Source organism: Pleuronectes platessa, chromosome 20, assembly GCF_947347685.1.
Source record: "Pleuronectes platessa chromosome 20, fPlePla1.1, whole genome shotgun sequence".
Lineage (NCBI taxonomy): Eukaryota > Metazoa > Chordata > Actinopteri > Pleuronectiformes > Pleuronectidae > Pleuronectes > Pleuronectes platessa.
In genome coordinates, this window is record NC_070645.1 from 3,540,859 (window position 1) to 3,565,494 (window position 24,636).

General features: G+C 40.7%; 1 long non-coding RNA gene across 9 annotated transcripts in view; it reads left to right on the forward strand.

Moving 5' to 3' along the window:
- LOC128425464 (uncharacterized) overlaps nucleotides 1-24,636 on the forward strand; it is a 154,339-nt gene that overhangs the window by 40,714 nt on the left and 88,989 nt on the right. For 4 of the 9 annotated variants that reach the window (XR_008333138.1, XR_008333140.1, XR_008333134.1 and 1 more), the window contains one exon: nucleotides 243-736. The exons of the other annotated variants lie outside the window; for them this stretch is intronic. This is a non-coding gene — a long non-coding RNA (uncharacterized LOC128425464). Of the gene's footprint in view, nucleotides 1-242; nucleotides 737-24,636 lie in introns of those variants that run through there. 9 annotated transcript variants of the gene reach the window in all.

Sequence of the window (24,636 nt, forward strand, 5' to 3'; positions counted from 1 at the left end):
TTGTGGGCATGCCATGTATGGATGGGGCTGGGCAATATGACTTAAAATCACTATTATTTCCAACTTTGACCTCGATGACGATCCATGAACGATTATTTTGTTACGTGTAAAGTGTACCGGGGCCCCCGGCTCAAAATATACGAAACAACAAGATTAAGTCAGTTAGAGGTTATACACTTAGGTTTTGATACACTTTTGGTTAATTAACCACGTTTTTTTTGCATTGTGCCTCCATCATGCAGGTCACTCCTCTCTTCATCATGATCAGTGAGGGCCACACATCCACGCATGGTAACTCTGCTGTTCCCACCTACTTGGTGCACAGCTCCTGGGCGAGCTGAAGCATGAAGTCCCTGCTGGGGAGTTTGTCTTTCCGGCAGCTGCGGTACAGCACCCAAGCATTGATCCATGATCAATGCTTGGGTGCCATCCATCCATGCATGCCACCTACAGAGACGGAGACAGAAAGAAATGAATATTGTAGTCATATTCTAAACAGTAGAGTTTAGCAGAAAACAGTATTGACTATTACAGTGTTTTATAGGTCTGCAAATGAAAATAAGAAAAAAAATGAATAGTTGAGCATTCAAAAGCCTAATTATCCAACCAAATATTTATTTACTGAAATAAACAATTCTGATCAATTTCCAAACTTGAAGTGGGTTTTTAACCTTTGAAAAAATGTATGTATGCATTTCAAGCAGCGCTTATTATAATTAAACTGTCTGATTGAAAAGGTTGTTTGTTATAATTGTCCAAAAACATTCAGAGATATACCAAATGTTCAAAAGTATAGTTTTTTTGGTTTGACTAGAAACATGTTGAAAAGCTGCCAGACTCCGTTGATATAAACAGTAATTTTACAGAGTTGAACACTGGATTTGCGGCTAACGTGAGACTTTTTGCCGTCCTGGTTTATTCTTTATATTGAAACAAAGCCACATAGACTCTGTTGACTGGGAGTGAACGCTGTTCAAGATAACGCTGACCTGTCCAGGAGTTTTGACCCTCCCATTCAGTCCTGGCCTGGATGTTTGTTTGCAGTGCGCAGGTTCAGAACCTGTTTGTTTTAACAGACATTTCCTACACTTTTAAATTTGTGTATAGAAGACAACTTCCATTAGTTTCAGTTATTCATACTATTTTATTTATTATTAAGAGTATTAAGTTGAAAGCCTTTTCTACATGCATCTACTGAATGTCCTCTATTCATAATGCGTCAATATTAAAAATCAAGCAGTTAAAATGGAAATAATACAATTGAGTAGGTTTTGAGGTGAATATTTTTAGTATTTTAACAGCACGACTGCTACTTGTAGTTGTGTACAGAATCAGTGATGGAGCAGCACAGATATTCAGTTCTCTTTCCCTCCTGGTTTTTACATGTGCCAAGGTCCAGTCCCTCTCCCTTTATGATTGTTAATGGAATGACTCAATAACTTATCAACTGATTTTATATAAGTGGAACATCAGGTCTTGGCCCAAGGAGGAGATTCATTCTTGTTTAAGAGTTGGAACATTTGAGAAGGATTTCACTATAAACCAGAAGAAAAATGAATAGGTAAACTATTATGACTTAAAAAAAGTATCTCCACTCTTGACTACACAATCCACTATATGTCTTATCTATATGTCTAGCTATGCTCGTCAGTCCCCCTAGTCAAAAGTTTTAGAACAACTCGATTTCACAAAGACTGAAAACTCAGTCACTATACTCTGTAATAAAAGAACATAAAGAAACAAAATTAAGATAAAACATGGAATTGTGGCATCTTAAATCCAAAGTAAAGTTGAATATTCCCACAAATTCAGGAACCAAGCACACTAGTGGTGTTTTTTCTACAATGGCAATGTCATCCCAAACTAGCACTGTCTGTGAGTGTGGAGGCTGTGCTCCTCTTTAACATATGAAGCCCCCGTCTTGTTCTGTTCTCTAATGTTCTGCATTATCATCTCACTGCGTGCAGTATTAGCAGAGGGTTAGTAAGTTATGCACAGTTCAGTCACGTTTGAAGTGTTTATTCCAGCAGGATATATTTAGTGTTTGGCATCTAGGCTCCGACTTCAACTCCCTATATATGATTATATAGATATAATGGGAGTGATGAGCAAATATGAATAACCCTCTGTGGGAGCCGAAGCAGCGGGGGGCAAGCAAAAGAAGTAGTGGGAAGTTTTCTAAAGCTTACATAGGCTGCCAATTGGGACGGCGTATATTATAGAGGATTGTGGAGTGTAAAGCACGTGACATGTTTGGAGTAGCGCAGCTCGAGTTGTCCGCCTGAACTAGCTCATAAACTTCATTCCATTTATTGCACTGTTTGCATCAAAATCACTTTGCGCAACAAAGCAGAAGGCTAACCAGCTTTCTTATCCATGAAGTATTACAATTTTTGTTATACATTTGTTTGAAACTCACATATCTTATGCCTGTCTAATGTGATCCAATACATTGCTTGGATAAAAAATCTAAAATAAAACTGGTAAAATAGTGATGTTTTCGACTTTCAACTGGTAGTACAAGGAAACACCACAAACAAACAATTAATTTAATTAGCTGCTGCTAAGGATTGTTTTAGAAAAAAATGTATTCATGTTGTGTCCTTCCTCTGTATTTCACAACATATCCCATTCACTGGATCCTGCATGAAAAGTTTCATTTTTCTTCAAGTGTACAAGTTTAATCCTCCTGAAGGACACTTTCCGTACCCTTGGAATTTAACAATGAGAAAGAACACTGTCAGATTTTCGAGTTGTTAAAGTTTTCATGTAAAAAATGAAAACGAGAACAGCATGATACAACACCCTGGCGCAGGTTTCAGCTGTGGCAGTTCTTCCAGTCTCAGCAGGGATGCAAAACAAATCATATCCACTGGCAGTTGTCCTTGAATCCCAGTTTGGAAGCGTCGCTGGTGCCCAGTCCTGCTAGTAAACACCATAATCTGTGGAAGCAAACGTTCTGCTGCTTAACATGCGCGGCACCATTCTCTGGTGTGGCAGCCACACGTGGACAACGTGAATGACCCCTGATCATAAAACAGACTGCCTCTGTTAGACAACGTCTAGAGATGACACGTTATCACCTGGACACTCACCGTCTAACAAGACCTTTAAATAGAGAGTGGTTTATCTATCCATGAAAAATTATTGGAAGGAAAGATATTTCTGTCAGTATTGATAACAAGCCTTAAGGGAGGTGCAGGGTGCTGGTGTCTCTGTGCGTGTGTGTGTGTGGTCGTTCTTGTCACCTGAAGACGCAAGTGTATGTGAAGAAGTGTTTGCTTGAACGTGAAAAGGATCATTTAGATGCAGTTTTCAAGGACACGCAGCAGGCTCTGCAGGTTCACCTCCTAACACCCATACAAATGAGCCTCTCACACGCACACATTTGTTATACTTTTCCTGTCATTTATTTCCTAACGCTCGACTCAAGTCCTCATCCCTAATAAAACATCTTCTCACAGCCCTAACCAAGCCTAAACATTCCCCAGGGGGAACTAAAGTATACATTTTTTACGACACTTTGTAACGAGTTGCGGTCTCAAAGACGCTAAAAGTGGATCTGAGAAGCTCTCTTCAAATGCTATTGGCCTGCAATGAATACCTTTCATTTGAACCCGTTTGATATCGACCGGTATTTTAGGTAATTGACAACACACTGATTTTTGTTCCAGTTAGTTTGGCTTTAATTATAGCATAGTTTGAGGGATTTGAAATATAGCTAAATGTCATAATTGACAGCTGGGTGAGGTGTGATGTGAACAGTGGGAAGAATCGGAAACACGTTGTTCATCTTTTTATACATTTTATGAGTGGTGCAAATATAATACAATTACATACGGTAATAAAATATACTTCGGTACAATTCTTGAGCAAATGATTGTAGGTACTTTAAATTAATTACCATGAATAACTTGTACATTATAACGATTCAAATGGTTTCAGTGCTTATACAGCAATCAATGGTTCAAATGGTGATACTACTCAATCTCTCGAATCTTCGTCTCCTTTCATCACTTCAACCTGGACTGAATCTTCAGCCCCTTTCAGCATCTCTACTTAGACTGCCACTTCAGTATTTCAGTTGCTCAGATGCTTTAACTGGATATTTTTTAAGTGCAAACACACTTGACAGAAAGTGTTTCCCTTTGTACTTTCCTCTAGTTGTGAGCACTGTTTAATTTGATATGTTATACTTCATTAAAAACTGTGAAATATACAGTCAAAACACAAACTGCAGCATTAGAAAAAATGAGTTAAAGAAACAGTCGGTAGTTTTTCTTTAAGAAAAGTGTATGCGATATTTTTTTTACTTTTGACTGTTCTCTTGGGGTTCTACTGATAGACAGATTTTTACCGATAACTTAAGATAAATTTACGTGAGCAAAAGCAAAATGTCACGCACTTCATCTCAGGCCTTCAGGGAAATAGAAAGATTTGAACGACTTTGACTAACCATTCCTCAACAGCCCCGGGCTCTGCTGGCTCCATAATCCAGTGTTTGAAAGCTTAGGATCATCAATTTCCTCCCATTTTAACTGGAAATGTGTTGATACATAATTCAGCCAAGAGAGGATGATGAATAATATAAGTCAAGGATACATAGTGTAGTGTCCGGTGGAAGTATAGTGGTGGTGATAGGGAGGAGAAGTTAGCTACGCGCGATGGCCTTTTGACCTCCTAGGCTGCATTTCATGTGTACAGTAGATTGTCCTCTGCATCACTTCACCTCCTGGCAAAGTATCTGCATGTCTCTGTCAGTCTGCTCTGCAAAGTCAGTCCCTCCAACTCCATCATGGGGTTGTTTCTCCTCCAGCCATCACCGCACTGAACAGTAAACAACCCCACCTTGCCCATAACACTTTCCAAGTTAATCCATTGCATTTGTTGACTTGGAGATGCCACCTTTAAGTGCATTATGGGGGAAAATGGAGACAAATAAGAGGGGAGGGTTACAGAGAGGAAGCTGCTCTGTGCATGTGTGAACTTAAGACAATGTATCCTCACGGCACTGAACGGAGCCAAATTGATAGATGGATAGAGAGAGAAACAATGGAGGAGATAGACAGAGAGGAGGGAAAAAGAGAGGGAGAGTGATGCATGACCCCCACTTTCTCAAGGCTTTGTAATAAAAGGCTGCTGTGTGGTGTTCTCTGTCTCTGTCACATTAAAAGTAAATAAGACTAATAGCATGATGCCAAAAAAGTCCACAGGGCTAGGCTGGCCCAAAGTGAAATGTGTGTGTGTGTTGCAGGCGTGTGTATATTTTTCCCATCACACACAAAGCCGGGTTGTATTGCTACGCAATGCCTCCTACCTAAGCAGCGCCGGCCTCATCTTGGATTTGTGTGTTGGCAGGATTATGAACTACTCAAACGTCCTCCTGCTACGGCTACTAAAGTCCGGGACATTCAGGATTTTCGTGGAACTTGGCCAGTTGTGTGGCACAGTTTTATCCGTGTGGAGTCCTGAAGACGGAATCCTTTCAAATGATGTCGTAACTAATTTGTCAAAAGGGACAGAACACTTCCCGCTACTGTCAACTGAAATGCCCTTAAAGTGTGGCTGTGGCTGAGGGGTAGAGTGGTCGTTCTCTAACCTGAAGGTCGGCAGTTTGATCCCCAGTCTGACCCATCTGCATGCCGAAGTGTCCATGGGCAAGATGCTGAACCCTGATTGGCCCCCCATAGAATAATTAAGGGCTGCAAATAGATGCACCTTATGAATGTGTGTGTGAATGCGTGAATGTAAAACTGTACTGTAAAGCGCTTTGAGTGGTCATCAAGACTAGAAAAGCGCTATATAAATACAAAACCATTTACCTATGGAGGACCATACATGACATAAGTAAAAATAAATAAATAAATAAATGTATAAATAAATACAGAAATAAATAAATAAATAAATAAAAAAGGAAATAAATTAATTAATACAGAAATAAATAAATAAATATGTTAATACGAAAAGAAATGTCAAAATAAATGTCTTAAATATATTTGCACATTTATTTATTCCCTGATACATTTCCTTTTCATTTGCAGTGTCCTTATGCTAATGAGAAAGGCGGGCCTAAACGCAGTCTCATGCGGGATTGGTCACAAGAGTGTAATGATCCAGCCCTACTACTTCTGCCTCTCAATGCTGGTGTCCAGTAGCTGTTTGCAGGTTGAGCCAGTTCACACTTAAAATGAACTAGTTCAAGTTCAGAGGGTTAGTTAAGGTTATTTTTTATTGGGATGATTTAGCTGTCAGTAGTCCTGACTGTGAGCGTCACGTCTGGTGTTGTACTGAGCACAAGGAGCGAGCCGAGAGGAGAAGGAGGAAACAGAAACTCCAGCTCGGTACAAACCACCTGCAGCTTCTGCTCTGATCATGAAGCCGCTGATCTCTGAGCAGATGTGACCAGAGAAGCTCTGTGTTTCCACTGTTCTACAAAGTCACTGACCGGCTGTTTCACGGTGAAAAGCTCATGTCTCACTGCCCTTGTCTCTGAGCGAGTATGTGGCGGAGCGCAGGGGCTGTGTGTGTGTAGCTCGTTGACCAATCCTGCTCGAGACTGAGGTTAGGCCCGCCTTTCTCATTAGCATAAGGACACTGAAATCGAAAAATAAAAGTTGGAATAAATGTGGAAATAAATAAATAAATGTGGAAATAAATAAATAAATGTGGAAATAAATGCAGAATTAAATGAATCAATGTCTTAAACTTATTTCCACATTTATTTATTTATTTCCACATTTATTCCAACTTTTATTTATTCCGTGATATATTTCATTTTCATTTTCAGTGTCCTTATGCTAATGAGAAAGGCGGGCCTAACCTCAGTCTCGAGCAGGATTGGTCAACTGAGCTACACACACACAGCCCCTGCGCTCCGCCACATACTCGCTCAGAGACACGGGCAGTGACTGAGACTTGAGCTCTTCACCGTGAAACAGCCGGTCAGTGACTTTGTAGAACAGTGGAAACACAGAGTTTCTCTGGTCACATCTGCTCAGAGATCAGCGGCTTCATGATCAGAGCAGAAGCTGCAGGTGGTTTGTACCGAGCTGGAGTTTCTGTTTCCTCCTTCTCCTCTCGGCTCGCTCCTTGTGCTCAGTAGAACACGTGACGCCCACAGTCAGGACTACTGACACCTAAATCATCCCAATAAAAAATAACCTTAACTAACCCTCTGAACTTGAACTAGTTCATTTTAAGTGTGAACTGGCTCAACGCTGCAAACAGCTACTGGACACCAGTCAGCATTGAGAGGCAGTAGGGCTGGATCATTACACTCCTGTGACCAATCCTGCATGAGACTGCCGTTAGGCCCGCCTTTCTCATTAGCATAAGTACACTGCAAATGAAAAGATAATGTATCAGGCAATAAATAAATGTGCAAATATATTTAAGACATTTATTTTGACATTTCTTTTGGTATTAACATATTTATTTATTTATTTCTGTATTAATTTATTTATTTCCTTTTTTATTTATTTATTTATTCATTTATTTCTGTATTTATTTATACATTTATTTATTTATTTATTTTTACTTAAGTCATGTATGGTCCTCCATATTTACCATTTACCATTTAAGTGAGGAAAAAAAAACAGAAGTAAGGTGTAGAAAGACATTATTGGTATTTGAGCTGTCCTGCTCTTCAATTTTGTCGGCGGTTTACACGGTTCATGGCTAAATAGACAGAGAATATTTACTTTAACCACACGTTCAATGTGAATTTGTGAAATATCTGAAAAACTTCCTGTACACGTTTCAAGGGAAAAGCACCCCATTGTTTCTGTTGACGGAATCTATTCATTTGTTTTCATTGGTGTTATCACCTGAAAATAGCGATTGTTGTCCTTTCTACGGTGGCCCTGAAAGCTCAACGAACGGCAACTTAAGAAAACACATGCAAGTTGACAAAACACCAGCAAAGTAAAAAAACATCTTCATCAATTTCACAACACAACACACACAGCAACGCGCTGCAAAAAGAGAAAAGGTCTGCAAATACCGGACCGAGCTGCAAATAGAGAAACGCGCAGCAAATACCGGAACGTGCTGCAAAAAGCCAAACGCGCAGCAAGACGAGGCCACAACACAACGGAAGTGTTTCCAGGGGACAGCTAAAAGTGATGGACACTGCTGCCACAAAAACGTACAATACACCATAGAAATTCGGTTCCACACAGGGTTCGGCCACCCGCGGCCCCTCTGTAGTGGCTGTACAGTGCAGTTTTGTGCATATGTTTCGCGAATGCTGAACTTAACGAATCAGTTTTCATATTATTAACGTGAACGTAACGATGAACGTGAGTGAACGTCACGTACATTTTTTAAATCATCTTCGTATCAGGCCATCATGACATACCAGGAGCGGGCGAGTGTGTGTGTGTGTGTCTGTGTGTGTGTGTGTGTGTGTGTGTGTGTGTGTGTGTGCGTGTGTCCCCCGGCGCTCCGACCCCGCCCACTCACTCGGAGAGACCCATCTGATCACGGAAGATGGTCCGATCTAGAGACATGTCGTCTTCTCCTGTTAAGCTGAATAAACAGCGCTAACAAGCAAGCCCCTGTTTGTGAGGCAATATATTGTCCATAGTGTGCAGGGGTACAAAACCTTTACTATCAAAAGAGCGAGTGGGCGGGGTCGGAGCCCCGGGACCCGGGTCCTATAGTCTGTTCCCGGGACCGGAGCACTCGCTACACATATGCACAACATTGTACTGTACAGCCACTGCAGAGGGGCCGAAGAGCCGCGGGTGGGCGAACCCTGTGTGGAACCGAATTTCTATGGTGTATTGGACGTTTTTGTGGCAGCAGTGTCAATCACTTTTAGCTGTCCCCTGGAAACACTTCCGTTGTGTTGTGGCCTCTTCTTGCTGCGCGTTTGGCTTTTTGCAGCTCGTTCCGGTATTTGCAGCGCTTTTCTCTGTTTGCAGCGCGTTGCTGTAATGTGTTGTGTTGTGTTGTGAAATTGATGAAGATGTTTTTTCACTTTGCTGGTGTTTTGTCAACTTGCATGTGTTTTCTTAAGTTGCCGTTCGTTGAGCTTTCAGGGCCACCGTACCTTTCTTTACCTCAGAACAGGTCCTTCATATATTCAGAGGGAGCGGGTCCTGTTCCACAGAGTTGGCCAAGTTGAAACAATACCCCAGAATTAACATGTTTTTCGTTTAGTTGTAGTTTAGGCGCTGTAGTTTTGAGCAGAAGAACTCATAGAATGATAGGTTTGTCTTTCATACCCTTTGCCTTGGTTTGAAATGCAGGCTTTCTGCCAATAAATGAGGAGTTTCTTTGTTTGTGAGTTGAATGTGGAGGGACCTTAGCAGAGGCAGTTACCTTCCCCTAAAGGTAAGGAGAACATGTGACACCTTCATTTAATAATATTGCTCTAGCGTTTTCTCCTTTTAAAAAAAAAACTTTATGCCGATATTGTTTAAAATGTCATCACACCAATGCAAAGCTGACAAAAAACATGATGCTGTTTCTTTATACCCTCCATCTCTGTAAGATAAATCAAGTGAAACTCACAGGGCTATATCGTCTTACGACTAGAGCTATTGTCCTAATACACCTCCGGGAGTTGTATGCATGTTTAGTCATATGTTTATAATAGTGTCTGACTCAGTGTGTGAGACAAGGTAGACCTGAAAATAAGTTTGTTGGTTTTCTAAATGCCAACATGTTTTAGTCAGTTTGTGAGATGACATTGATGAACCTCTCTGGCTAGGTTTCAGACAGCCTTCCCAGCATGCTTCATACTCTGTAATGACAAATACAGGTCTTATATTGTCAAGAACACGTGGCAATAGTTTTTCATTTGCATTCAGGCACGCCACACAATAATCATTCACACTGTTATTCTGTGAGCTTATGGCCGAAGAACACAGAGTACCACATATCCCGACGTTCCAGTTTGGGCGAGCTGCAAGAACTAACTTGTAGCCTAGATTGTAATTGTATAGATGTCATGCCCCTCCAGAATTAGGTGGTAGTGTCTTGTTCAAAACCTGACTTGAACCTGAAGCTATCGGAGGTGTAGTTCATGTTTTGCTCAGAGCCCAACACACACACACACACACACACACACACACACACACACACACACACACACACACACACACAATGTAGTATATGTTCCATTAGATGCATGTTAGACAGATGGCAAAAAACGAGACTCTGTAGCCAATGGGAGTCTGAGCTCTCCATAAATTCACTGATAACTAGGGATGCACCGATTTATCGGCCTAACATCGGTATCGGCCGATATTCGCCTCGTTTACTGATATCGGCTTAACGGTAATAAACTTGACTTTCATCGATATCATTGGCCAATGTTCATATTTGTGGTAAAACCGCTGGGCACGTGCCGCGGCTGGGGGAGCAGTCGCTCCACTCTGGACGCGTGTCGGGCCCTTCTCGCGGATCACCTCAGCTACGGCGACCGCTGGGGGAACCCTCTGTTCGCGCGGGGGGGGCACCCTCGGCTGGCGCCTAGCAGCTGACTGAGAACTGGTGCGGACCAGGGGAATCCGACTGTTTAATTAAAACAAGCATCGCGAAGGGCCACGGTGGGTGTTGACGCGATGTGATTTCTGCCCGACACTAAAAACAGGTAAAACTGAGGAGGGCTTGTTAAGTTATCTTGACTCACGCAGTGTAACTTGGCGTAAAAAGTATGAGCGTAGCGTCTGTTTAAGTATTTTATTCTCATGTGCACCGGCTCTATTCATCCGTCTCATGCACAGGTAACAAGGGAATTGACAACATATGTCATACACACAGAAGCCGTAACACATCTAATAAACGGGCAATACTGCTACCGTAAATCAATGAGAAGAGCGTTCCCTATAATGATACTTTAACAGGGCTGTTTTAGACAGGGTAAAAAGGTACTGTTTTAAATTACCCTTGTGGTATTTTGACCAAAATATGTTACAGACATTTCATTAAGATCCCAAGGAACCATTTCAACTTGCGGTAAAATGGGCATAATATGTCTCTGTTAAATAAAGTTTAGTTAAATCAAAGATTGTTTCATAAATCTGATTCAATCTGTGCTCATTAAAAGATAAGAGTGATGAAGGGCTGAATTTTTTTTAAGTAGTGCTTTCTAAATAATGATTTAATTATTTTTCTGGCACAAAAGGGTGAATATCGGTATCGGTATCGGCTATCGGCCAGATTGTTATTTTAAATATCGGTATCGGCCAAGAATTTCCATATCGGTGCATCCCTACTGATAACAAATGAGCAGGTCTCAACAATTATGCAAGAATTATTAAGAATACATTCCATATGCCTTCCAAGAGATATTTAAGCCAACGAGTGTTTGGATGAAAACTTGGATCAGATTCACAGTGGTGTTGTGTTCAAGTTTAATTGAATCATTTTAATGTCCCAAGCTAATAGAGAAACATAGAATAAGCAGACCAAGCCTCGCACAGGGTAGCTCCTTGTTTACTTATTAAGCCCTGCAAGTGTGTTCACATTCTGTGTTCGCCATGGCAGATGACATGACACATGGATAAACTTGTAACTTTGACCCCAGGCCGAGAGTTATTCAGCTCCCAGCCCCACTTTTCATGCTAATGGCCAGCTCGACATTTCCCAGGTCACTAATCTGGTGTGAAAGTGTATGTGTTCATAAATATGTCTGACAGAGGAGGCTGTGTGTGTGTGTGTGTGTGTGTGTGTGTGTGTGTGTGTGTGTGTGTGTGTGTGTGTGTGTGTGTGTGTGTGTGTGTGTGTGTGTGTGTGTGTGTGTGTGTGAGAAGATTTGGTCAATTCTATCCAAGAGGGAACTTGCGTCAATATTTAACAGCCAACAGTGGACTCCTGTTGTTCTATGCATTTCAAATGCGTCCAAATACAAATTGCAAAATTGTCTTTCGAAAAATTGATTGACATCCAGGGAGCTTAAAAATTCCTCAGGAGTTTATTAGGGGGGAACTGAATAATTTTAAAGGTCAAGTAAAAGTCTGATGTCAGTTATTAAAATGTACTATTATCTTTCTGCTTAGCATATACTTGTTAATTATTTTACTTTCTGTCTGAACCTTGAAACTGGTTGACTTTATTATGAGCCTTGAGCCTTTATCATTTCCAGAATCCTTTCAGTAGAGCACATACCTCCGCCAAGGCCCAGCAGTCCCCGTATGAAAGAACATTTAAAGTGGAGGTCACCAACCTTTTCAAGCCCAAGTTCACTTTTTAATATCAAAGGTAATCCGAGATCTACCACACTGATATCCTCCACAAAAGACAAACCTTAGGAGGGGGCACTACATTCCTTGCTTTACCTGCAACCTGCAATATTAGTTATTTTTGTGGGAATGGAGATTCTTTATTTTCATGTGTCCCTTTCCCCATCTCTCCTTCCTTGCTATGTCTTTGCCAGACATCACTGCGAGTTCCTGTAAAGAAAGAAAAGACATGATTTTTTTTTCTCAATCCAACAAGGTATTGTTCAAATCAGACTGAGCTGATGTGAGGTACATTATAATCTTAATGTTTTGCAGGATCAGGATTTTCATGCTGCTCTCTTTACTGAGCAGCTCCTTCTGCCTGGTGAGGCCACTTTTGAACTTTCTCAAGAGCAGGCCTCCTCATTTGTCGACTCAGCTCTGAGACGCTCCTCCATAGCATTGACCTTTGTCACTCTTGAGGATCTCTGATGGCCTTCAGCTGGGCCAGGAGCTCCACACTTTTATTGACCAGTGCCATAGTCTCAGTTTTGAAACCGGCAATAATAACAAAATAATAACTCCTTTTCCAGGACAATGTGCTCTACCTTCATCTCACACTTATCAACTCCTCTTTGACCCTCTTGGTCTTGGTCAGCTGGATTTGGAGATAATAATATGATTATATTACTGCTTTTCTCTTTTCTCTTTTCTCTTTGCTCTTAAGCTCTTGTTCATACACTTGCACTCTATCTCCAACCCTATCTGTACAACTTCTGTAGTCTTCATTGATTGTCCGATGCGTTTCTGGGCTTTGACAAAGTTGCCTGTAAGGATTCAGTCTCCTCCTGCACCCTTTTATTTTCCTTATTCCACCTGCTGTTCTCAGCAGAGTAGTGTTGCCTTTGTTGATAGGTAGAATCTTCCATCTGTTCAAGTGCCCCATCGACACTAATACATATAACAGGTAAAGATATTCAGAAAACAGGTGTTTCAATGGATATTACATGTCTGCTTTTAAAGGTTACTGTTTAACAACTTTTTATTCATGAAGAAACTTTAACTATTCCATTACTTTCATAAAATCCTGTATATTACCCTCCATCAGTTCATTATCCATCTTAAAACATCAAATATAATCTTCACATATAAAAATAATATGACCATAACTCACTCAAAACCTTGAATGCATGTGTCAAGATGAAATGCTCATGAACCAAAGCATCACTACAAACAAATCACTAATTTGAAATTTTAATAAAATTCCTGCATTTCTTTTAAATACAATGTCTCCATTCTAAAGTGAAGAATCCTAACCAGCAGCTGCATTAAATCCACAGAGACTCATGTCGGGCAAACAATTGTAACTTGCAGACACAAATGTCACTTCAAGTAATGTCGGAATGGGTTGATTGAGAAATCTTCCCCTCTCTATAAAATGATTATACATTGAAGTTCTAGACAAAGGATGACAATTTGAATAAAACCAGAGTTGACCAGATAATGAGTTTAACACTGAGAAGTGTCCCCTGCTTATGAAAAACTTACTTTGTCTCTGGAGTTGTTTCACTTCGCATATCAGCTGAACAGAGGCAGCGTGGCAGTGTTGGCTTTGCGGTAAAGTCTGGAGCTGCTGACTTGCAGTGTGTTTTGGTGTGTGAGTTGTAATTAAGTCTTTGAGCTGTTGTCCTCTCACGGTCTCTGATTCCAATGAGATGTTTTTTTTCTTCCCCAGGTCAGCAAAGTACTGACTGGAGTTTCCAAATGTATTTATACACCACTTTTCTAGTCTTGATGACCACTTAAAGTACACTTTCATACACACATTCATAAGAATTCACCCAGGGACACTTTGGCATGCAGAAAGACTGGAATCGATCCGCCATCCTTTTGGTAGGAGGATGACCGCTCTTACCCCTGAGCCACAGCCGCCCAAATGTGACAAGAACTTTGTCAATCGAACTGGATTTTCCTTGTGGTCTTCCACCATACACTGTATGGTTTCTACTGGAATCATTAAATATAACAAAAACCACAACTACTCTTAAGTCAGCCAACACGACTCATATAATAGTCATTCTGTAACAATATTAAACTTTGGGATACAATTTCTTTTTTTCTGTAAAAAATTTTTTTTTAAGTTACAGACTATTACATTGATGTATCAACAACATATGTTTATACTATCGAGTACGTCTGGAAGCCCAGCAGATGAACCTGGTCACCCCCTCTGAGATCCAGATACACTACAGTGAATATGGTTTGCTGCAAAAACACTCCTCGGCCGTTTCTCTGAACCCAATATCCCACTGAGTACAGAGATGCATCCATTAGTCTGCGTTTATTCTCCTCTTGTGTGTGAGCATATAAAGGTCCCACTGTCGGTGCATGTAGGCATATATTTTACTGATCCATAAGGTTTTATCTGGGTCATTGTGAAAGGCTGCATCTATTTTCCAGAGCCATGGATCATCCAACACACCATATAAAACTAATTATCCTCTTATAATGTCTACCTATCCTTGGTTTGGATCAAGTCTTCACCTAAAATGTTATGTTTTTATAGGATCCAGAATAAAAATCTGAAATGCTGCAAACATTATGAAAACAAAGGAAAACTTTTACCTTAAATATATTCCTGTGTTGTATGGTAGCTGGAAATGAGACTAACTTTGTTGTAGCCCGTAGAACAACATTTGAAACGCTCCTTTCTTTGACCATGCCCATTTAAACAGAAATGATAACTTACACCATCTACCCCTGTCCACCGTCCAACATTCTGGAAGATGTGGTTTTAACTTCAATGACAAGCCCACAATCTGTTGCTGAGCAGTGCTCTCCAACTAATGACCACATTGAAAATATATGAAGCTATAAACTAAACAACCATGATCCAATGTATCAATCATTTATCATTGAATTTCCTCATTTCAGGAGAGTACATTGCGGCCAGTGGTGTGTTTGGTTAAACATGTCACTGTCAGCTGCCTCTAAATTCCCATGTGGAGACATGAGAATCTGGTTCAACTCACAAAATGGATGCAGTGAAGTTTGGTCTGGTTTCATATCGACACAAGCCGCTCGTCATATCTGAGGATGACGTGCTTTGTGTGAGTTCCTGTTTGAGTTGTGCTTGTTTGTGTTGCCTCTTTTGTACCTTCTCCAGCATAAACACTGATGTTGTCAGCACCAATAGACCTAATGGGGACAAAAGCCCGGTCTGATGAGCCAGATTGTCATTTCTGAGGTCCTGGTTAAGGTTAGGGATACGGTTTTGTGTAAGGTTGTCCACAAAGAATGGAAGTCAATGGAAAGTCCTGATAAGGATAGCAGCACAAACCTGTGTGTGTGCGTGTGTGTGTGTGCACGTGCATGTGTCTGTAAAGCTGCCACTAACGAGTTCCCTCCTGAGCTGTATGTTTTATTTAACAAATAGTCAGACCACAGCACTGCTGAAACTGACAGTCACAAACAACCATGGAGCTAAACTGCGAGGTTCAGCCAGACCTACATTCAACATGACAGACACCACAAAGATGTAAGACACAGAACTCATTTACAAGAAGCTTTGTCTACAGCACAGATACATCATCAGTTCCACCGGCAGCTCAGTTTTACCTGCATGGATTATAGTTAAACCCTTCACAATGAAGGTCCTCATATGAATGGGTTATATAAGGACATAATAGAATGTTGTTTTGGTGCTGGCCACCTGGAGAAGCAGTTGAACTTTCCTGGGGACCCATCAAGCTCTAAGCAGGGAGACACTGACAACAGCCAGAGCTCATGGGTAAGCTGGTTAGGAGATCAATATTCAGCACAAATAGAAATTGCGTGGTGCATAAGAAGCTCTTACAAAACTATTTCCAAAGCACAAGATGTGATTAAACAATGCAGGAAGATGACATTCTGATGGCTGTCTGGCCCCTGAGGATTTATTAAACATGCTAATAAGTGGACCAATCATAGTTGTTGCAGTTTGAGTTGTCGCAAAATGTTATGACAGTTTAGGGTGGTTGTCTCCATTGTTGATTCTAGCAGGGGGTGTGAATTGACCTTTAAATTATGTTTTAAAATGTTATGCCATGCTATTTCTGTTTGTTGCGTTTTATATTAATGACGCAAACTATTTCTACAGTTTGCTTGTTGGTGTGTGATGTACCTTTCATCTCATTCAATCGCATCTAACTTTTGTATGACACTATAAGTTACTTCTTCATTGTGCTTGAAGAAGTTACTTTCTGCAGTCCCTAACTTGATATTTGATGTTTTTAGTGTTTTAACACTGATTCATAATAGTTGTGTAATCCCCCAGGCACAAGATGTTTTTATGAACAAGCGAATCCATATTTAGATCCCTCCCATGTGTACAGCAACAAGGGCCTAATCCAAGCCCTTTCAGCTAAGATACATTTAGTTGATTACTAGTGTTTTGTCGTCAAGTTGTATATAAAAAACTAATGACATCATTGGATTTATTACGTATAAATCTTCACACATAAGTCTATTTATTTGTCATTTAGGGAGACATCCACAAATCATTGTGAACAGATGGATCGGACAAACCTAATGCATTTCTTTCTCAGAATATATGGTCTTAAACATCCCCCTAAGTTTGAGGTTGACCCCTTCGGGTCCGGCCCATGGTCTCTTCCCAGTTGGTTGGCTCAGAATAATTCCTCAAGTAAGTATCCTCAAAGCATTTGAAAGAGATACTCTAATCTCTTCAAAAACCCTGTACCCTGTATCTGAACAATTTTGTTTTTATAGCCACAAAGAAAAGCTCATCGCTTTATCCCCTTAATGCCTGAATTAATTTCCAATTATATAAACAATTTATTATATGTGTTTTTGGCTGTCATACAGATGCTTAATTAATTGGAGATTGTTAATTTCAATATAGAATAAACACTAGATAATACATTTAGGTATGAGGCAAATTAGCAACATTAGGCATAATGGGGCATAACCTTAATTTAACAAATTTTCCAGTATCTGGTATGTAGATTGATGCTGCTTTTGCCTGAAATTGAATAATAACATATGTTTCTGTACAATCATTGCTGTTCCATCATCACAGTATTTCAAATACAGCTTAATACCTCAAAATAACTTTGCTGCACAGTCCCAAGGAGCTAGTATGTGTTTTCCACTCCGACCACTAGATGGCAGCAGAGTGCGTCTAATACCTTCGTTGGTATGTGTAGTATTTGCACCATCAGGCACAATTGTCACCTTGGCGGCATTAAGATCGGACTGGGGTTTGAGGCAAATTCCCGACATTCGTCCACAAGGGGTTAAGAAGATCAGAGTTGTAATTTTAAATAGAGTATAAAAACAGAGAGCTTCACGTCAATATCATCTCACTCTTGAGCAAGACCATAAGATAATCAAAATCAAATAATAATCATTTTGCTATTTATCTTTTTAGTACCACGTGCTGTATCATTATTTAACTACCTGCAATTGAAGCTTGTCCAAATACTCAACCACAAATGAACAAATTTTCCACATTTGACAAATTTCCAAGGTATTATTCATCTTGTTTCTTTGTGAAGTGACATTATACTATTGTATAAATTAAACCACAGCAGCACACAGTTTTATAATATTTTAGGAACAACCAGTCTAATATTTGGTTATTGGGAGTTACTTCTGGAAACCTCGTTGAGGAAATTTGTTCACTTAAAGTAAACCCTATGCCCCAGTATGCTGCAGCATGTGCTTAACATAAAGCAACCTTATCGTTTCATTTCCATTGCCGGAGAGGGAGAGACCACTAGGTTTAAAGGAGTAGCTTGAATCCACTGGGGGGAAGAAGGGAACATGTTGGACAAACATGACATTGTAGAGTCAGTGGGAAAACACACACCAGGCTGCAGGATGTCTGTTTGCCAAAATGTGAATTTCAAGTGATGAACACATCCGTCTGTTAGACAGCTCTGCTATGGATGGTACTTTTATGAAGACTGTCATTTATTTAAGTATTTGGAGGCTCAGAGTAGGTGTGGGTCTACTGGACTGCATTATATTGGAGTGCGTTTTTTATATTTTGTCCACTGAGTGTCTATAGTTCACTGAGATTTTTTGCTGATATTTCTTAAACTGGAAGCACCAAATTGCCTTACAACGACCTCCAGAGCTTTATTTTCAAAGTAGAGAAAGGACGCACTACTATCAACCACCTTCTTTGTTTTATAAATGTGCCCGAGGACAACCACTGCATTTTATTAGAATTGCTCACATCACATCCAAATGGACCATTGGTTTAGAGTGATCACCTTTATTAAGTTCCCTTAGGGAGAGAAAAAACAGGGAGGTGAGACATGTGGAGGTCTGATTAGGAAAAATGTTCTGTGCATTCATGAGCAAGCACTGAGTTTTTACCTTGAGTGAAACATCGCATCATTTCCTAGGGCAAAAAGTTTCACTCAGGACTATAGTTAAATTACGTTGACACCAGTATTATCCTTGGGCTTAACATTGGTCCTTAGAGTTTCTCTAGACAGGAGTCATAATTCAGGATGTGATGCAACAGAGGACAAAATCCCACTATGCTGCCTAAACCTGTATGGATAACTTATGTAGAGGTAATAGATATTACAGGGTTTTAATATCTGAATCGGAATCTACCACTCAGTAACTTCCTGGCTCGGCATTTGCTTACGCAGTTAGAGCTGGTAGTTTATTACTTTGTGATAAAATCCTTGCAAAAAACGGCTTTGGTTCATCATTTACTTAGATTTATTAGGCTGCTACTTCTATTGTATAAGGAGCGTTGCAGCTTCTTCTGCTCCTTTACTCAAATTCAAAAATTGGATCTGGCATTAATTGACATCAAGTGGATGTGTAAAGTCACTCAAGTGCTTGCGCTGGTCCTTTAGACAACTGTGTCCTGCATTATACAGCTTCGAAATATACAGTAGCTTTGCTATAGAGTGCAACACATCCCCTAATTCTATCTGTTGTTACATTAGGGCTACTGTCACTTATAGAGCCAAGCTTGCGAGCTAGTTCAGGTCCCCAACTTGAGCCGCGCTGCTCTAGTCATGTCACATGTGTCACTCTTCACAGTCCTCTATCATACACACCGTCCCAACTGGCAGCCTATTTAAACTGCGAATATTCTCCAAAGCCTCGCTGCCCTGCGTCAGTATCACTCTCTGTCAATTCAGGCCCTGCACCACCCCAGCATCCACCTGAAGGCTCCCACAGGGAGGTTAAAGATAACTCCCCATTATTTGAATGTTATCTCATCTGGGGAAGTGATAAAGTTGGAGCCTAGATGCCAAACTCCTATTAAGATTTCAAACATGAGCTGTCACACTAACAACAGACCTACGTCCCTAACATATAAGCGATCCAATCACATGTAGACAGCTTTAAGTACAGGTGTGAAAACACCAAGACACATTCAGGATCCTGAAGGGAGGGATGTGGCCACAGTTCCTTTTCAGTGTCCTAGGCCATGTCGAGGGACCACCTGCTCAGGTGACCCACCGCAGTTTCATAACAACCCCAAAAAAAAAAATTCCACTTCTCAGAGTTTCACATCCATTGATTTATTTGTGACCTCTGACACAATATTACCACTGACCACCACATATTGATGTTCTGTAGCTTTTTTTTTTTTTCCAAGTGGGTAACATTTTATTTAATTGTAAAATGAAGAGCATTGATTCACTCAGCCCCTCCTGGCTTCACTCTCTTTCTCTCCCTCTCACACTGACAAACACTCTCACACACACACAGTGACAGTAGAGCCCTGTAGACACAGACCAGTTAAAAACAACATAATTTGGTCTTTGTGAACAGAAATGATGTATGGGTGTATTTGCATATAGAGCTACGTGCGATCTGATTATTGGTTCTCTCAGGAGATGCATTCAGGATGTATTTTAATACAAGGCGTGACCCGCTGTGCTCAGACCTGTCCACTTGAGATTGGATCTCCCAGCACGGATGTTAAAACCAGGACCAATGAGATTTCAGTCAGGGCCCAAATGATTAAACAGCCATCCAGCAATTATCGAGTCATCATGGTTAAAAGCAGTTGAAAGCATCTAAATTAGTTATAAACATTTCAGAGCAGTCCTTCACATTACATTACGCTTTAACTGATATGTGATGGAAGATATTTAATTATCGGGCCGTCCTTCTGCTTGTACTGTAAATGTATGGTATAATTGGGAATTTTTGTGGTTGAGTTATTATTGTTGTTCCATGTATACACACAAATCACACAACGTTCATGTGAAAAGCTGTCTAAACACAGCAGTGGCAGGTGGTCTCCAGTACAACAGATGTAATAGATGGTATTTTAAGTGGTAAAATATCAATATCCTAAAAGGAATTTAGAAATTGAAATCAAAGATTGAAATCAATCGTTATTATGTGCAAAAAACGTTTGACTCACCCAGAGCTTAATGTCTCTCACTTCTTTTTGATATTTTGACTTAAATCCTCACGTGTATCAATCTGCTTTTATATGACTGATTCTACTGATGGTTTTGTGTGAAGTAGCCTTTTTGAGATTGTGGTCTCTTTGAGCGTGGGGATGTCTCTGAAATCCATTGAGTATGTAACAATGTATCAGGGCACACCATCAAGGTGGCCCCCTGATAACACATCTCTGTGTCCCTGATTGCCTGTCTAGAAGTCAAGGAGATTAGAGGGAGCCAGGCCTCTCCTAAATTCAGCAGCCATTACTCCCAAAATAGAAACCGCCTATATGTGGAGTCCACATTGGCAAACACTCATGTTTCACCCGCGACTCTGAAAGTGCAGAGCCTGTCCAAATAATCTAGCAGGAGAGATTCTGCAGGCGATAGTGTCCTGTTGTCCGTGTGCTCCGTATCACACTCACCTTTTGAACCCTGGATATTCATTTCTCGTTTATTGAACATGAAACACTTATATACTTAATATTGCCTTCGAATTAGATTACTGTTGCACTTCTGCAGCTTCAACAGCCTGTGTTATTTAGCAAGACGCTGCACAGCTTAATGTTTCACCCCCACAGCTTCAAATGGCTGCAAAGGAGCCCTGTTTGAAAAATGTGGACTTCAATACCCCATAATCCTGAAAGGTGATGTAAGTGCTCTGCCATAGCCTGGCAGCTGGGTGATTGCTTTATACCAAAGGATACCAATGGGATGAGGTACAGAAATGATTGAATATGGGTTGATGGTGTTTTTTATTTGGAGGAGGAGCTGCCTCACCCGCTGGTATTTAGGAACCGCTGCTGGATTCCACTTTTCAGACTCAATTTGTCCTCCTCAGTGGAGATTTTCTAACAGTGACCAAACTGACACAGGGATTTAATTTGGGGAGAGAAGTTAACTGTGGAGCAGCTCAATTGGGGGCGCCAGGTTACTCTTCTTTGTGAGTTGCAGACTTATTAATGGCTGATGCTGGAGATCTTGCCAGGAATGGGTTAGAAGACAATTCCATCCACAAGCAATGCTAACAGGCAATAAAAGCAAAGTAACATATAAAAAGGAAAATGGATGAGAAAGTTTTAAAAGTTGAAAGAGAGAGGAATACTTATAAAGGGGGCCTGTTATGCTTTCTGTACTTTCTCTTATTGTACAGTATATAAATGTGTTGTTTCATCCTGTTTACTCCAGTATACACATGCCCAGTGGTCCTGTGATATAGATTTTCTGGGGGTGTTGGCTTGGCTCGTCTGGACAGGGATTGTTTAAGTTTGGAAAACTGCATTTTCTGAGTTCGGATGCATCTTAGGACGCCTCTGAGCAGAACACAGGAGACAGTTGCGCTTGTGGTGTGATGCATTCTAGGCAACCCACAAATATTCATCCCCCCTTCAGGACTAATTCTTTTCCTGCAGCTGTGATGTTCCCGCTTAGATGTGAGTGCATTTGCTACACTGAGCAAACGAATGATGTCTGGTGTTTACATACAAAGACAATCAAAGACCTCTCGGAGGAAGCAGGAGATAAAACCGGATTAACAGGAAACCGCTAGCAGTCACAAAGGCACTTCAAGCAGCAGGGGGGAAGCCAGCTGTGCTAACCCGGTATAACCTTTAGAACTTTATTTTACCGCCATTTTCGGCTTTGCTAGGAAAGTACTTATTCTATACTGCAAGGTAAATGGTAAATGGTTTTGTATTTATATAGCGCTTTTCTAGTCTTGATGACCACTCAAAGCGCTTTACACAACAGTTTTACATCCACCCATTCACACACTCATTCATACAGTGCATCTATTCGCAGCACTTTGTTATTCTATGGAGGGGCATTCAGGGTTCAGCATCTTGCCCAAGGACACTTTGGCATGCAGATGGGTCAGACTGGGGATTGAACTGCCGACCTTCAGGTTAGAGGATGACCACTCTACCCCTCAGCCCAAGGTGCACTGTACTCTCTACTGAGGCAGTTGTATTAGTGACCAAACCAATAGTGTTTAATTAGCAAGTTAGCAGCTGTTATGAAGACCCAGCTCGCTGTTACTGAAGCCGACCAACAGGCCTTGACAATGAGCTCTCATTTGAGGGAAGCCGTTATCGCTCATGTTAGCTGATTGTGGGCCTTGTTACCAAGCAATATGATGCCATGCAGAGGAAACACACTGTTATAATGAGATAAGGTTTTCCTTTGTGTTAAGATGCAAGAGACATATTCCCCTTTGGCATGAATCATATGATGAGAATCTGTGTGTAGCGATAGTCAACTTCCATAACTTTTTCCCCCATTATTTATTAAATGTCTTGCCCATCCTGTGCACTGCTGCTTTAATACAGACAGTGAGGCACCACTTTAGGTAACAGTGGATCAGGCTGCTCTACAAGTCCCTCACTAAAGCCATTTTCAGACATGACCTACTGACGAAGGAGAATCAGGTGCAGACTTTACTTTAGAACATGCACAACGGAGCAGGAGTTTTTTTGGGCACAAAAGCATTCACAACGAATCCTCCACATAATTTAGGTGAAAGGTGCTGCAGCCAGCTCAGACAAGGAGAGACAGGAAGTGACGTATTAATTCTGCTGCAGAGATCACGTGATTTTCTTTATAACACACAGACACCGGTGCCAGTTCTTATCACCAAAAACTCTCTTGACATCTTTGTCTGTGTCTTCTTTGTGTAGGACGCCGCTTTTTTAACCGGAGATATATATAATTTTTGTTTGTTTGTATGTTTGCATATGTGGCATAATCAACCCACCCACTCTCTCACAGTGAATCCGGGGGGGGGGGGGGGATCCCCTACCATGCGCTCACACAGGATCCTTTCTGCGGACTTCATACTTGGACATTTGCGTGCTGCACACAGATACACAATTTCTTCTTGTTCCACTTCAGAAAAAGGGAGCCGCACGAAATGTGTTTTCGCTTTGCATATATACACACTTTGCCGAGTGCACCCTGGATGAAATCTTTTGATATTTGATTCAACTATAATACAGGACAGAAAACAAGACACGCCTGTAAAATAAAAATGACAATTCATCATCTTCTTGGATTTTTAATGCAAACACAATCAAATAATCCCTCAAAACCAGCTTCTTTTACCCCTACGGCTATGCACAAATAAGGAGGGAGGCTGGAGGAAGGGATGGGGCTGTTCCTTGAAAAGAGCTGCTTGCTTTTGCAATATACTACAGTGCACACAGTGCAGAAATTGAAAGAGCGGTGTGAGGTGTTAGATGAGATGGTTTCGACAAACAAGACTGCAGTGTCTTGGGAATAAATCCCTGAATTGAGACCCAGAGCAGCACATGAACTCTTGGTTTGTTTAAATCACATACATTACTTAAGCACACAAGTGATACTAGCAATATTCTGACAGGGCAGAGATGTATAGCAGTGCCTTTTAAGCTGAAGCTGCAGATTGTTGTTATTTTAGCTTATTTTCATCAATCTTCTTTACCTTCTGTCTGCCAGATGTTTAGATCAAATTCATAATAGTCACTGGATGTATTTTTCTCTTTACTGATTAGCATCTGCACAAGTCAATGCAAAACTTTCTTATTGAAATTATGCATCAGCCAGGCACATTGGGACAACACGCTGTTTTTACAACATCAATTGAATCACATCTGTCTGTGTATCGTCTCTGATGTAACAAAACATGTGTTGTATTATTGATCCCTGATTGTTTTATTAATCTATGCATAACAGAACGCAATCCCAATACGCTTGATCGCTTAGGTACTGAAGATATAACTATTAATGTGAGCACATGGTAACAAATGGCATCAATACAAATAATTTATCACTACTTGGACCATGATGTCATCATGTAGATCAGTGGTAAGATCTTGGAAAAATGAGCAGCATTGGTAAAAAGCCCTACTCTATCTCGATCACTTTATTTTGTATCAATCTGACTGTAAGCAACATCCTAATTCATCACTTCACGATTTGTGAATCGTGAAGTGTGCTGGTTTGGCCGACGTGTCGGGAGACCAGGTTCCGCTCTCTAGCCCAGCGGT